At 42.3% G+C, this 12,684-nt stretch overlaps 1 non-coding gene across 1 annotated transcript; it reads left to right on the top strand.

The window, feature by feature from the left end:
- Positions 1-233: 233 nt before the first annotated feature.
- LOC146833154 (U6atac minor spliceosomal RNA) lies at positions 234-355 on the top strand. The gene has a single exon (XR_014960867.1). It is a non-coding gene; the product is annotated as a U6atac minor spliceosomal RNA (small nuclear RNA).
- The last annotated feature ends 12,329 nt before the right edge of the window (positions 356-12,684 follow it).

The following is a 12,684-nucleotide window of genomic DNA, read 5'->3' as shown; positions in this document are numbered from 1 at the left end:
ACTTTCTTGTGTTCCACCCCAGAAGCTCTGTGGAGGTGATCTCTTGGCTGCTAGCGTTTATGTTCCCCTTTTTTTTTCTGATCTGCTGTTTCTTTTTTTTTCTAGCAGCCTCCCCTGGGGTCACTTTTTATGGCACTTGCTGCAATATCCTGCTGTGCTAGTTCCTCTGGGGATTTCCTTTAGGGGCAGGAGGGTCAGTTGTTGTCAGACCTCTTCCTGCTACAGTCACTGATGTGTTGTATGAAAGGAGAGAAGGTTAGCACTCCCCTTGACAAGGATGGAAGAGGTCCCAGTGGCCTTTACAACACATATACGGTTAAGGCACTGCCACTTACTGCTACAGTCACTGATGTGCAGGTATGCTAGCACTCTATATGCATGAGGCTCACTGGCTGGTGCTTGATTAATGGCAATGTCTTGTTTTCTGCCTCCTTCAAAACATCATTTCCCCAGCGCGCTCTGGCATTCACAGTGTTTTCGTTTTCTCCCCCATGTGCGCGCTGAGCAGAGAAGAGCCGGGGGAAACAGCCGCGATCGGCTGAATAAACACCGGGCACAACGCTGCACAAGTGGAGTAGCACGCACGTGTGCACAGGTGCGCGCGGGGAGGCCTCAGGAGCGGAGCAGCTCACCCACGGCGGCAGTCTTTACCGGCGATGACCCAGCGGGAGCTCACCTCATTACGGGACACAGCGTGCGTCACGCTTCCGCACTTCCAGCACCAGTGCACCGTGGCACGAGCACCGTAGGGCAGGTTTGAAGCCCTCGCGGCTGCCACTCGGTGCGAGAGCGGGGCACGCCCACCCCTCGTTGACAAATGTTGTGTTGTGAGGACCGCGGAGCTCGCGACCTCACGGGGGTGTATATACCGGAGTTTACGGTGGCCTGTCACACACAATGAATACAGGAGCCTGGATGCAGTGTTGGTGGTCACTATCGTCATTCGCCTAACTGGCGTACGTTCGAGCGTCACCCATTTATTAAACCTAGGTCACATGACCCTACGTGGCGTGCCTGTTACGTCACAGGCACGACACCACAGTTCCTAGACATTATTTTAGGTTTTGAGCAAATGCCAAAAATGCAAAAGTGTCTACAAATGTATCCCCTTTGACCTTGAACCTGGGACAAATGACTCTCTCCAGGCGATCCTCTTGAGATCCCTGTGGAACTAAGTAATGACTCTTCTCAGAGCACTGTTATTTTGACACCTACCTCTCGCACCAAATCATAACTTAGGATGGCTTTAGTTTTTTAATATTAACAAATAAGGATACAGAAGAAAAGGTTCTATTTTTACTTCCTGGGATTTTTCCCTAATTTATTTACCTCTGATTTAGAGACAGCTTTGGTTGATTCGCCAACTGCCTCTAACCAAAAAAAGCATAAATAAAACTACATATATAATACATAAAGGGACTATGGGTCAATCTTCTTCATCCATTGGCCATTCACATTTTGCTTCCGCCAATTCATTATTGTTTTTTACTTTTCTAAATCATTCTGGTGTGTTTATTATAATGTAATTCAAAGACATTAGTATCTTTTTTGTGCCACTAAGAATCATATTTCCCTGTTATTTACATTAAAACTAAAAAGAATTTCTTTACGTGTTGCATGTACACCTGTCTGCTAAAAACATTCATTCTCTTCTATTTAAATTAGGTGCAATAGTCCTTTTTTCTTTTTTAAATTAAAATGTTTATTGAAAGTATATGTTTACCACGCTTAGACAGCAGCGTTTTCTATTTCTTCTTTTTATTTTTGTGGCTTATGTTGGCAATAAATAAACAACCATCGCACCAGCTTACTAGGGTCAGACCTAATGGCTTTTGCCAATGCTTGTTATAACTGAAAACGTGATGAGATTACTTCTTTCATCAGACACAAACAAGCAAAATCAGGTAAATTAATATTAATTGCCTTGTTCCTTGATGACATTCAGGAAGAATTAGAAAGTCAAAAACATTTACATTTAAGATATTTGAATGACTTGTTTTCTGGAGATTTTTATTGTGTTCCTCTTGTGCTAGCTGTGTAAAAAATGTGTTAATAAGTTTGATGCTTAGTATGTGATGTTCACTGTCTATGAAGATCTGATACCTTTAAACTATATAAGTAACATATGAAACTATAAAAAAAATAATCAAACCCTTGAGGGATTGGGACAGAAGAGATTAAGGGCCATATGTAGGTAAATTACATTTACCGATTCTTAAATACCGAATTTTACCGATTCGGTATTTATGAATCGGTAAATGTAATGTAGGTAAAATAATACCGAATCGGTAAGTGTCGGTATTTTAGAATCGGTATTTACCGATTCGGTAATGGCAACTGGCTTCCCATTCATTCCTATGGGCCTGGAGGCCCATAGGAATGAATGGGAAGCCAGTTGCCATTACCGAATCGGTAAATACCGAATCGGTAATGGGGGAGACATCATCATGGGTGGCAGGGTGTCACATTGACACCCTGTTGCACCCCTGATTCGTCCATGTGTGAACACGTGACGCACATACATGCCCTAAGGGCATGTATGTCTGCCACATTGCACACTTCAAAGTGCACAAAAGTGCTTTTTTACACCTATTCGTCATTTACCACCAACTTTTAGTTGGTGGTAAATAACGAATCCCCACACCCACGACACACTCCCCCTACATCTCATTTCAGGATTCGGTATTTACCGAATCAGTAAAATTACCGATTCGGTAATTTTACCGATTCTGTAAATTACCGAATCCTGAAATGATCCCCCTACATAGCAAAAGCCTAAATACCGGTCGGTAACGGGATATTTACCGAAAATCGGCCGTTACCGACCGGTATTAGGCTTCCTACATGAGGCCCTAAGTCACTGAGGCAAACACCGCATTTCCAGTTAAAGGCTTTCTTGCAAACTATTTAAATCTGGCAAATTAGTCTAACTGCTTCAAATGGAGTGAACACAGGATACAATTCCTAGTCTGCATTACATTTTGGATTAAAGCTCTGTCGTGCTTAATTGAAGAAAAAAAAATGACCATGCCAACAGGTACATTTTTTAAATGCAAACTGTCTCATTAGTCGATGGTGGGTTTATGATGGGTTTAGGCATTCAATAAGTCATTGTACATGCACTTGCTTGATTTGAACAGGTTGAGTGCCAGTGGGGCTCATTGGAACTCATTTTTGGGGAGAGGCACTTATTTTCTCTTTAGACATTTGCAGTGAGCAAGAGAAGGAAAACACATATAGGTGAAAGACAGAGGAAGAGAAAGAAAGAAACTGCTGCAAAGGAGAAAATTAGGACCCACAAGAGTAAAATGAAGGGGCAGGGAGTGTCTGGCAGCTGATTGAAGCGGGCTGGAGTGTATTCTTGACAATGCAACCTTGTTTTGCTGCACACTGACATTTAATTGCACCCGCCGGCCGAGGGCTTCTGAGCAGAGTGTTGCGCCCTGGCACTCATTCTTTTGAAAATCAAGCACTAAAGCACTGATCTCTCATCTTAGCATTCATGCATCCATTTATCCACCTACTGACCCATTCTTGCATTCAATCAGTTACATAACCACACATATACATTCAACAACAGATTCAACTCAAATTAAAAAAATAAAGTTAAAAAAGAAAATATGCTGGTACCTAAACATGGCAGGCATATACTTGCACAAGAAATAAAAAAAAAAACACATGGCAGTAAGTGGCCATCTTGCAATGGTATTGTACATGGTGCTTCGTTGTTTTGAGGTTCCAGCATGACTGACATGTTTAAAAACAATGTGTTGAACATTTCAGAATGGCAAAGCAGGGAAACTATGGACAGTAACATTCCTTGATGGTGGCCTAGTCTACAGGCTGTGGCCTTGAGAGATGTGGCGTAGCACAGATTAAATGAACTCTAAGAAAGTAGCCTGCTTGAATTGTCTGGGGAGCTGTAAAATGCTCTAAATATAATGAAAATAAAAAGATGTGAAGGAAAGAATGAGAGGAAATAGGAAATCTGAAGGATTGCCTGGCACTGAAGTGCACTTGTTTTCAGATGAATATGCACATGTTCAGAAAGATGCTGTGGCTCATGAGGCAATCGTGTCATTATCTGAATATTGTTATGGATGCAAGCAGAATGCTTCAGCTATTGACTCTTTTGCATATGGAAGAACTATTGCAGTGCAAATCTTATATATCTAGAGTCAGGGGGTAATCAACACCCAAATCCTTGACTACACATGTAATCAGGGGGCTCCATTTAACAAAATACACATCTGCAGACTTAACATGGTACAATGACAATCCACCGTTAAAGACTTATTGGCTTTAACATATGTGTATCATAATAAACAAATGAGGCTTATTGCCTTTAATGTAACGTTTATTAAAACAGATCAGAACTATGGCATGTGGAGTAACTTTTACAGCGAACCATGTAAGCGTATAGCTTCTATCACTGGCTTGTCATCATAATCAACTCAGACAGACTGTATTGAGCATATGTTTCTCCACAAGGCAGCTATTGGGTATACAGTAAGAAAACGGCAAATATGTACAAAATTACAGTTGTCAGAAAACTATAACATATAAGATCCCTTCTGAGAGGGCCTAATAAGGATTGTCAAAGTGCAAACTTTGGCTCCCTACAGTTTGTTTGGGTAGGTCATCAACTCCCAAAACCTTGTCTCCTATGGTACTCTATGAGGTTCCAACAAAATACCTGCCTACAGGCTTTGACCACAGAGTAATTGCAATCTACTGTTAAAAGCCTATTGCCTTTAACACATTCTTTTCACAATAAGCATGTCAGGCCTACTGGCTTTCTCATAACTTTTCATAATAAATACATCAAACCTATGAAATATGCTATAACTTTTCCCAATGAACCAATAAGTCCCATAGCCTTTGCCATTGGCTTGACAACATAATACACGCCCATTGAAGTGTTCATATGCCAGCAACCATCATGCATAGTTATAAAATCCAAATATGTCAAAAATTACAGTTGCCACACAATATACAACTCTTATGAAAAGGTCATTAAAAGGATTATCACAATTCAAATCTTCAACCCCCAGGGTTCGTCACAGGACATGGTAAATCCTAAAACCCTTCCATACTATGGTAATCTGTGGGATTTCCTGTAAACAAAATACTTGTCTACAGTCTGTAACACAGAGTGCTAACAACCCACTGTAGAAGGCCAATCGGACTTAATAAATGCTTTCCACACTTAGCCAACCCTACTGCCTTTGTTATAGCACGTATAAGACCAGTAGCTTCAGATATTTGGTTCGGACATTACATTTACCAGTGAACCAATAAGGCCTGTACTTATTGTGTTGTCACCATACCCAAATCAAACCTACTGTATTGAGAGTAAGCTTTCAAACAGGACAACCATCAGGCATACAGTAACAAAAATAGAAATGTAAATTACAGTTGGCAAAGCAAAATACGAGGTCAAAGAGGGCCTAAAAAGGATTTTTACATTGGAAATATATTCTATTCCCATGATTTGTCAGTGGTGGTTAATCAATACTTAACCCCTTACCTACTAGGGTAAACTGTGAGATCCCATGTAACAAAATAACTCAGCAATTTCACCCCTAAATGCCTAATGACTTTAATATATCCTTTTCACACTAAATTAGCCAGACCCACTGATTTTGTTGCAACTTTTCAACTTTTCATAGTAAACTAATCTAGTTTATTACCTTGGCTTGCAACCATACCAATGGTTGCAAGCAAACCCTGCTGTGTTGAGCATAAGCTTTCACACATGGCAACAAGTAAAGGCCAAACACAATAATTATCTGATCATCTAGGAGAATTTGCTTATTAGCATCACAGTGGCTTGTGGGTGACCGAAAGCTCAAACACAATAGCTTTGCTTGATACAGAACCTAGCTCAAGCAGCTGGATAAACAAAAAATCACAGTTGGTTGGAGGGTAAGCACTATTTCTGAGGAAGCACACAGCTTTTTAACACATTGAAAGCTGTAGTCAGAGGAACCAACATCTGTGCGTACCCTCAGCCCCTTTCTGTAGTACTCCTAAAACTCTTTTTTGTAACATACTGTATAGGGACAGCAGCACTGTCAAGCCAGACCTAAAAAATGCCAGTGCCCAAAACTCTTCTATACATCCACCTGCGTGCAGCTCTGGACTGGAGAGAGAGCACCAAGGCCGGACTGGCCGGACCAGGCATTGGGCACTTCCTTGGGAGGCTAGAATGGTGTGGCCGCTTTTGTTACAGGGGCTGGTTTTGTAGCAGTGCAAAAGTTTTTTTAAAAAACTAGAGTTCCTTGTATATCCAACAGTTTTCAGGCAACAATAAAAGTGCTAAGTTAACGCTTGTGATTAATGTACCTGCTGGATAGAAATCGGAGTTTTGTCTAGTGAAAGTTTTGACTCAACTAACGTAGCGCAGAGGGTTAATATGCCTGCTGCATAGAGCATGCACTATGCAGATCACAGATCAGTATTTTATTTCCATAGCTCAGTGGGTTACTGCTTTTGTTACGGAGATCCTTGTGTTGCTGTGCAGTTCATAAATTACAATCATGATCTAGGTTAGAAAGGTTTGTGTTTTTCCCAGTCTTACATTATCCTAATTTTTCTAAAAAGAGTTTGTTCGGGTTGAATTACATTCTTATTAGTAAAGTCAATCCTAACCACTGTGTTGCATTCTGAATCCTGAGCTTGTGCTACCCTAGACCAAGCACTCTTAAAAAGTGCCTACCAGTATGCATGGCATGTGAATCCTACTCTTGTAGTCCCCTTTGTCTTATGCAACATTTTCTTTACACTGATTTACACACGTATGATTCATTGTCTCTGTATGCGTGTGTGATGTAAAATGCTCCAACAACCTACACTGTTATGAGAGGCACCGTAAAACAAATGAAATACATGTGAGAGAGGGGCTATGGAGAGATGAGAGGCACTGTTGGAGGGTGATAGTAAGGGAATAATTGAAGAGCCCCAATAAAGATTGCCGTATCCTGGTGCACTATAAGGTCATCATTTACTATGCTTTAAAAACTAATCCAATTAAATATATAATGAAAAATGTGTTATAAAATGCACCATTTTTGCCATTCCTCCCAAATGTTCTTGGGGGGAGAACACCCCAACCCTCTTTATAGTGGTCAGGCTTGCTCGCTGCGCTCGCAATGCACCGTATGGGGGCTGGTTTGACAAAATTTGCCAGGGTTGCTTTGGGTTCCCAGTCAAGCCGTCGAGGGGACTAGATGGGAAGTCATCAGGTAATCTTATCTATATTCTACTTTTCCACATTCAGCATGGCACACAACATTCGCAGAGTATGTGGCATAACGGCTTGAGCTGCCGAATTTGAAGCTGGGGAACCAGGTTCGAGTCTCGGCGCCGGCTCAACATCCTGTGATTCTGGGCAATTCACTCAACCTCCCTCTGCCTGCAGAACAATAATGTGTCCTGGTGTAATGTTACTGGTGCTCATGTAAATAGAGTTCACCAATACTTTCGGGTCGAGTTTGCACTGTATAAACAAACCTGCCAAAAAACTAAAAACATTTGAATATTGTAGGTAATGTTATAGTAATTTCATCTTGTTAAACGCAGCAGCACCACAAGTAGTCACATGAGTCAGAAAGAAGCTATGCTGAGCACACTATTAATTATTGCCAGATCAGTTTGTACAATGTACGTAGATGCCGAAAGCTCATAGGGGTGGCTGTCAGGCCCATGCAGGGTGCCAATTCGCCGGCCAGATGCCACCGTGTGCTTTCCCGTGCCTCCTGCACTGGGCTCGCTCACTAAGATTACTGTCCAGACTATCCACACATGAAACCGATGGCTCTGACCTTATAAGCCATGTCACGCAGACATGCATGATACATGTTTGCAGAGTTTACGATGATGCATTATTGCGGCGATTCACAATACATTCATGCAAACATGCGAGTTTTCCCTCTGTGACCATGGCTACTTCTGAGGTGACTCCCCACTCTACAAAAACAGTGAGAGAGGCCTGGGCTTTTTCTTGCCTTCCTAGGACCCCTCGGGCTGTGGGAAACCTTGACGCAAACACTGAAACGGCTCCTCCTTTGTTCGTGCCTGCGGGGGAGTCGTCAACTAAAGGTAACCTCACAAGCATCAGGAAAAGAATGCCAAGGCCAGAAGATGGCGGCCAGACGTCTGCCGGGTTTATTCAGAGAGAGCTGGAACAGCTGCTGCCAGCGCCTCAAATGTTCTTCCATCTCGCGCTGAGCACTTTCAAGAACCCACTCTCGCGAGGATGTCACGTTTCTCTGTTCGACCCACTTATTACAATAGTTACACGCGCTAAAGGATGTGGGCCTGTTAGTAACGCCACCCAATCCTTCTGCATCTGTTACTTCCCCCCAGTCAATGTTTCCAATTTCAAAGCAAAGCTCCCGAGCTCTTCACTCTCCGTTTTTTATCAATGGGCAAACCAGGGTTTTAAGTGGGCCGGGTCCTTCGGGTCTCAGACTAGGTAGTAATTAAAGAGGACATTGAAACAGGTCACTAACAAGCCCTATATTCATGTTCTTAACTTTTCCGACAAAAACACTGATCAGTCTGAATGAATATACAAAAGGTTACGGTAATCCTTGTTTGCTTAATATTGCATTCCCTACATGTGCCATTATTTGAAGAATGTGTTTCTGCCAGTTGGATGGCCCACTATGGAAATCAGAGCACCATAACGGGATAAAGGAACCTGGCCTTCGCCCTTATTCGTCTACATGGTCATGGAACTCCTCATTGACTTGCAGTATCCTTATAATGCACGGCAGGGGGCACTTTATCCAAACACAAACTACTGCCTACCTGAAAGACAGTTTGTACCTTGAACCCCTAGTAATCAGAAAGTACTTCAAAATGAGAGTAGTTGGCCTAACGGCTAGGGCGGTCGAGGAACCGGGTTCGAGTCTCGGCAATGACGCTGAACATCCTGTGATTCTGGGAAAATCCCTTAATCTCCCTGTACCTAACAACAAGCATTTACAATGCAACGGTCTCGGCATTGCTAAAGTTAGAGCTATTGGCATTGCTCATGACAATGCCGTTTCTTTAAATGTTTTAAAAACAAAAACATAAACAAAAATAACATCATGAGCAATGCCAATAGCTCTAACTTTACCAATGCCGAGACCATTGCATTGTAAATGCTTGTTGGTAATGCAGCCAGCAGTGTCTTTTCAGGCAGAGTGTGGAGGGGTTGGTTCTTCATTGTTACCCTCTTTGCCTACTTCAGAGAGTTCTATCGGTACAAGTTGCAGGCCCAAGTTGGGTTCCCTCAGGGTTTCCACAGAGAGTTGGAATGACCAGAAAGCCAGGCTGCAAAGCAGACTGGGTGATATAGAGGCTGAATAAAACTAAAGCTTATTTGGTGGTGCAAATTTCTCACCATTAATTAATGATTGCAAAAGGGTTGTCACACAGGACTCTTCAGCTCCTGTGGTGCAGGGGGCCCCCAAACCTCCAGGTGGCATTTATATGCCTACACCAATATTTTCATTTGTTCTTCACAAGAAAGGTCAGGCTGCACAGTGATCCCCACTGTCATTGAAGGGCTATACATCTATTGGTTTATGACTCGGGAAGGTCTCAAACTTAGATATGGAATGCAAATCTTATGGCGGTGGCTCCCATTTTTACCTGCTTGGATAGAGTCATCTGATGCAATACCAAGCTTGTTACTCATGCCTACAACTAAGAACGTATTGGATCTATAGGAGTTGGTTCCATCTTAAACTAACCAACCAGAATGTATTTATGTGCAGTATTTACAATAAAACAATTCCTTTTTCTTTGGCAAACAAATTAGGAGCATGAACAAAGTTCTGTGTCCGAACTCCTCCTGCAATGAAGATATAGCAAGGATAGTGTGAATATCCAACCACACATTTAAACCTGATAATTGCACTCTTTCTCTGATTAGTGGAAGTCATTATTAACTCTAAACTTGAACCTGTTAAGTATCTCTAGGGTTCCTTTCACTAAGTACTTGTGGTCGTTACACTTAACTCTGAGGTACTGGGTACGACATACTACGCTGAAATAGAGAATATCCCAAAGTGTTAGAGGAGCAAGATTACATATTATTTCACCATCACATCTCTGGAATCTTTTAATGAATATTGACAAATTGTTCTCTTAGTTATGTTCTTATCAGGGGAAAGTACATTTTAGTGGTGTGGGTACATTGTTGTGACAATCTTGCAAAACACTACTTACAAGAACAAAAACGTATTTATTAACTTGTTATTGATCCAAAAGCCCCCCATTATTAATTACAAAGCGGAGTTCTTACTGGATGCTCTGTTATAATGTGCAAGGGAAATCCAACGCTGACCTTAGGTTCATTATAATTCTCGTTCCTTTTATGCTAATAAAAAACAAACTGGTCTTACTATATATACACCCATACATTTTGTATGTTATGCTTTCTACCTGACCTACAATGGCAGCCCTGGGGCTCCATCAGTGTGGGGACACAGACACACACACGTGCACACGCACACAGAAACACACACACACCCAACTATTTTGTAGCAGGCTAAGCTAATCTCAGTTTAAAGGAGTAAATGTCGTTCTGCAGGTTTTAAGGCTAGTCAACCCTTATGTTTTCTGGACATAGGTGAGCAGAACTATCCCTACTTTCAATAAAAAAGAACTTTGGGTAATCTCTAGACATTTTCTGTTAACTGCTTTAAATTAACCATTTTGACATTTTCGAGTGCATCAATCTGAATGTCTTCCCTCACACAGAATAGTCTTCTTGCAAGCTTTGATGTAGCCACCAGTTATCTTAAAAAAAAAAACCTAAATCCAACAAACCAAAGGAAGGATTATTCCTTTCCTCATCAGTTATCAATTACCAGTCTTGCCAGTAAGAAAAGGCAAAATCAGATATGCAAAGTCCTTTTGTGGTTACAAATCCTGCATTCCACAAAATCACAAGGTTTGTTATAAATCCATCTCTCGAGTTCAAAAAGTATTTCTGAATCGTAAAAGGGGTTTTGCGATCCGTTCAGAATCACATTTGGGAGGGGGCATGAAAGAAAGAAAATATTAACACTCTATGCACGTTAAGGCAGCAGAACAAGTCTTACCACCAATTTGCAAGCACTGAAACCCATTAGGACGCTGGCCCCCAAATGGGGAAAATCATTAGAATGCACACTAATTGTCTCGTGTGCTCCACAGAATTGTTTTATGTTGATGTCAGCTGCTCTGGCAGTTTATTTCTGAGTTCCTGCAGGCTGGGTGTAATGCAACATTTTAGAAGCCCAATGACCTGCACGTTTTTGTTTTTTGGGTTTTTTTTTTCTTCAAATTTGCATTTTTATTAGGGCTATAGGGAGTTTGCATAATCTCCTTTTTCATAGTGATGCAACTTTTCAGAAACATTATGTGAAATTAAGAAAAATTACGCAAGGACACCTTTTGCGTTCAAAACAAAGCATAAAAAAACAGCAGTGCCGCAAACAAGGCGCGTTCTGTCTTGTCTGTTCATGTTGTACCTGCTCCCCGCCACCCATAGGATTTTTCACTCAAGTGACCCCCACTTACACCATGTGGTTTAATGACATGACTTCATGAACTTTCGCTTAAAAGACACGTGACAAAATGCGGAAATCATAAAAATGACACGGGCGTAATCAAAATTTCATCCATGGGATGAATTTGTTTTCTATTTATTGTTCGTACGAGGTCCACTCTGTGCCGACCAGATTGCATCAAACTACTTTACCATACATTTCTTTTTTATTTGATTGTGTCTTTGTTTTTTGTTGTTTTTGTTTTTTGCATTGCACTAGCCCAGCACAGAGGTCACGTCAGAGCACTCTCTAGGGGAATGGTGGTTATAGGACGATCAAGCGGCAGGATTATCAGGTGACAGGAGGATAACAGCAGTCGGCCGGCGGAGTCGGGAATGTCAGCTGTGTCGCAGGCCAAAATCCTCTCTGAACAGTTGTGCCTTCGGATCTTAGAAAATTGTCTTCAGTGCAACGGAGAACCCATTCCAGGAGCTGAGGTGTTCCGTGCGTTCGGCATGAGTTTTTCGAAAATGACGCACTGCCTGCCTGAAGCATGGGAAGGAGGGAGCTTGGGGTGGGGGTGGGGGTGGGGGTGGGGGAGGTATATGGCACTGAGTGATGAGGGGGTTAGGCGTGCAGCAGTTGTGGCGAGCCATGCCGCGCTCCGGCTATCTGTGGGGAAGTCTTTTTTTGACACATGGCCGACATGGGAACGTATGACCCTGTCACGCCGCGTTCATGGTTAAGGCATTGGTTATAGTGGTTATCGACCAAGCAAGGGTTTATGACGTGGATTGATTATTGTTGTTCCATATAACAGATTGTTTGTCACGTGTCTAATTAACAATGCACCGTTTTTCATCCAGACTGACGACTGCACCAGCGACAGCATCAAAATGCTCCCCCCGCCATGCCTCTCCTTCCTGTTCCTGCTCATTTGTCTAGCGGCGAGGCAGGCTTTTGCCGCCGCCATCTCCAGTGCCGCATTACCGGCGGAGGCCCTGTGTGAATAAACAAGCCGCAATGAATGCAAGTGGCTGTTTCTCACATATAAACCCCTGCATTTGTCACCGAGCTAAAGGTCAGGCTGGTACTTGACTGCTCACTTGCGTCTGACGTGAGAAACAAGCCGAGGGCACCGGAAGACACC

Source organism: Triturus cristatus, chromosome 4_2 (genome assembly GCF_964204655.1).
Source record: "Triturus cristatus chromosome 4_2, aTriCri1.1, whole genome shotgun sequence".
NCBI classification, from domain to species: Eukaryota; Metazoa; Chordata; class Amphibia; order Caudata; family Salamandridae; genus Triturus; species Triturus cristatus.
This window is presented reverse-complemented; position numbering and strand designations above follow the sequence as displayed.